The sequence below is a fragment of the Salvelinus sp. IW2-2015 genome, unplaced genomic scaffold, assembly GCF_002910315.2.
Source record: "Salvelinus sp. IW2-2015 unplaced genomic scaffold, ASM291031v2 Un_scaffold1790, whole genome shotgun sequence".
NCBI lineage: Eukaryota > Metazoa > Chordata > Actinopteri > Salmoniformes > Salmonidae > Salvelinus > Salvelinus sp. IW2-2015.
The window spans coordinates 57,816-61,345 of record NW_019943164.1 but is presented as its reverse complement, the minus strand read 5'-3'; the positions used below and the strand labels follow the sequence as shown (position 1 = coordinate 61,345).

The 3,530-nt window shown below is 45.1% G+C and overlaps 1 long non-coding RNA gene across 1 annotated transcript in view; it reads left to right on the top strand.

Annotated features, from left to right (window-relative positions):
- The first annotated feature begins 2,323 nt into the window (after nt 1-2,323).
- The window catches only part of LOC139024692 (uncharacterized), a 4,556-nt gene continuing 3,349 nt past the window's right edge, over nt 2,324-3,530 (top strand). Inside the window, exons 1-3 of the long non-coding RNA XR_011476025.1 lie at nt 2,324-2,391; nt 2,459-2,707; nt 2,839-3,494. This is a non-coding gene — a long non-coding RNA (uncharacterized lncRNA). The remainder of the gene's footprint in view (nt 2,392-2,458; nt 2,708-2,838; nt 3,495-3,530) is intronic.

Here is a 3,530-nt window from a genome sequence, read left to right as displayed (position 1 = left end):
GTGCCTCTCCTTGTATGCATCTCTGTTTCGACACCAAACTTGCCGATGCTGTATCTGACCAAAACATTCAATTTTGGTCTCATCTGACCAGAGCAACTTCTTCCAGTCATAATTTAAATTACGTTTGGCAAACTCCAAGCGCTTGCGTCTGTGTCTTGGGGTCAGAAAGGGCTTTCTTCTGGCAACCCTTCCAAAGAGCCTGTGGTTGTGGAGGTGGCTTCTTCTGGCAACCCTTCCAGAGAGCCTGTGGTTGTGGAGGTGGCGTCTTCTGGCAACCCTTCCAAAGAGCCTGTGGATGTGGAGGTGGCGTCTGATGGTGCTTTTTTAAACCTGGTGACCCCAAGACGCCACCAAGACGCCACCAAGGCCTGCAATTCTTTCAGTGATTCTTGGGGATTTTGTTGCTTCTCTCACCATCCTTCTCCCTATCCTGGGGGGCAAAATGCATTTGGGTCCTCAACCCATGAGGTTTTCAACTGTTCCATATCTTTTGAATGTTTTAGTAATTACCCTGACAGTGCTCAGTGGTATATTCAATCGTTTGTGGATCTTCTTGTATCCATTACCAGATTTATGAAGGTCTACGACCATCTGTCTCACGTTCTGACCATAGTTCTTTTGTATTTTCTTTGTCAGGGCGGGAGTTGGGTGGGTATTCTATGTTTTGTGTTTCTATGTTGGGTTTGTCGTTTGGCCTGATATGGTTCTCAATCAGAGGCAGGTGGTAGTCATTGTCTCTGATTGGGAACCATATTTAGGTAGCCTGTTTTTGTATTGTGGTTTGTGGGTGATTGTTCCTGTTCGTGTGTTCCTGTGTTCTGTGTTCACTATTTCGGGACTGTAGCGTCTTCMGTTATTTTTGTTCAGTTTTTTGTTTTGTTCGTTCTTGAAAGTATTCGATTAAATATGAATACACACCATGCTGCATTTTGGTCTTCCGATCCTTTCTACTACTCCTCATCAGAGGAGGAAGAAAGCCGTTACAATCTGTCTCTTTTGAACTGCCAGTTATTTTGTTTTCTTCATGGTGTTGGATGACAAAGGGATATTGCCTGTTTATCCATTTTGATACCTCGTGAAACAGGAAGTGATGTAACGGCCTGTTACCTCATTTTGATACCCTCGTGAAACAGGAAGTAGTAGTTCCTTTAAGACTTAGAGAAACTTAAATAAGTGTAATGTAATTCCTGGTTTAATTTTGTGTAGATGTTATTTACAATAATATTTAAGGGTGCCATTAATTGTGAAACCTTGATTTGGAGACATTGATTTTTAATTAATCAATAATGATTTTGGTTGGTTCCATTGAAACATTAATAAGTACAGTATTTCTCACATGTTAGTATTGTAGTTTATCTCTATAATTATATTGTTAATTATATTTTTATATTAATTATTGTTAATTATATAATTATATTTGTTATATTTGTTTAAAGTATTGTTTGTGCATTGCAGTCAGGGGTGCCAGTAATTTTGGAGCCCACTGTATCCTACAGTACATATCAATGCATACAAACAAGCTATCCAGGTCCAATAGGGGAGAGGCGTTGTGACGTGAGGTGTTGCTTTATCTGTTTTGAACCAGGTTTGCTGTTTATTTAAGCATTATGAGATGGAAGGAAGTTCCATGCAATAAGGGCTCTATAATACTGTACGCTTTCTTGAATTTGTTCTGGGTCTGGGGACTGTGAAAAGACCCCTGGTGGCATGTCTGGTGGGGTAGTGTGTGTGTCAGAGCTGTGTGTAAGTTGACTACAAACAATTGGGGTTTTCAACACATTAATGCTTCTTATAAAAAGAAGTGATGCAGTCAGTCTTCTCAACTCTTAGCCAAGAGAGACTTAGCCAATCAGCCTCTGATTTATGTACAACAACACAAAAGCTACAAACATTTTTTTTTTTTTTTTTAAATAGCACGTTGTTAGGAACCCGTAAACACAGCAGCCATTGTATTTGCTCTCTAATTTGTTTTACATTTTTGACATTTCTGTCAGCGAAATGCAGCTGTCTTGGGTTCAGCTGTGGTGCAGCATTTCCTCTCTATGGTTTCCTGTGTCTTACCCTCTCATGGCAAGGCTGGTGCTCACTGAGCCTGTACTTTGTCAAGGTTTTCTAAGGCTTTGATCCAGTAACCAATGGTCAAAGTACTTAGGCCACGGTGTACTGTTGATATTAGGCGCCACAAGATCGCACCGCATTTTGGCCCCTGTGCTTGTGTTTCCCGAATCAGGTAACGCGGTTTTTGTTTTGACTGTGTTGTAGACTTCAACGGTTTAACCTGATTGGAATGTCTGATCATGAGGCTAAAGTGTGTTGGTAGAACGGTTAGTGAACTCAGCCCCAGGACCAGCTGGATGAGGGGACTGAGGCTTCAGTGTGTTAGTAGAACAGGTTTGTGAACTCAGCCCCAGGACCAGCTAGATGAGGGGACTGAGGCTTCAGTGTGTTGGTAGAACAGGTTAGTGAACTCAGGACCAGCTGGATGAGGGGACTGAGGCTTCAGTGTGTTGTAGAACAGGTTAGTGAACTCAGGACCAGCTGGATGAGGGGACTGAGGCTTCAGTGTGTTGGTAGAACAGGTTAGTGAACTCAGGACCAGCTGGATGAGGGGACTGAGGCTTCAGTGTGTTGGTAGAACAGGTTAGTGAACTCAGCCCCAGGACCAGCTGGATGAGGGGACTGAGGCTTCAGTGTGTTAGTAGAACAGGTTAGTGAACTCAGCCCAGGACCAGCTGAATGAGGGGACTGAGGCGTCAGTGTGTTAGTAAACAGGTTAGTGAACTCAGCCCCAGGACCAGCTGGATGAGGGGACTGAGGCTTCAGTGTGTTGGTAGAAAGGTTAGTGAACTCAGGACCAGCTGGATGAGGGGACTGAGGCTTCAGTGTGTTGGTAGAACAGGTTAGTGAACTCAGCCCCAGGACCAGCTGAATGAGGGGACTGAGGCTTCAGTGTGTTAGTAGAACAGGTTTGTGAACTCAGCCCCAGGACCAGCTGGATGAGGGGACTGAGGCTTCAGTGTGTTAGTAGAACAGGTTAGTGAACTCAGCCCCAGGACCAGCTGAATGAGGGGACTGAGGCTTCAGTGTGTTGGTAGAACAGGTTAGTGAACTCAGCCCCAGGACCAGCTGAATGAGGGGACTGAGGCTTCAGTGTGTTAGTAGAACAGGTTTGTGAACTCAGCCCCAGGACCAGCTGGATGAGGGACTGAGGCTTCAGTGTGTTAGTAGAACAGGTTAGTGAACTCAGCCCAGGACCAGCTGGATGAGGGGACTGAGGCTTCAGTGTGTTGGTAGAACAGGTTAGTGAACTCAGCCTCAGGGTCAGCTGGATGAGGGGACTGAGGCTTCAGTGTGTTGGTAGAACAGGTTAGTGAACTCAGGACCAGCTGGATGAGGGGACTGAGGCTTCAGTGTGTTGGTAGAACAGGTTAGTGAACTCAGCCCCAGGACCAGCTGGATGAGGGGACTGAGGCTTCAGTGTGTTAGTAGAACAGGTTGTGAATCAGCCCCAGGACCAGCTGGATGGAGGC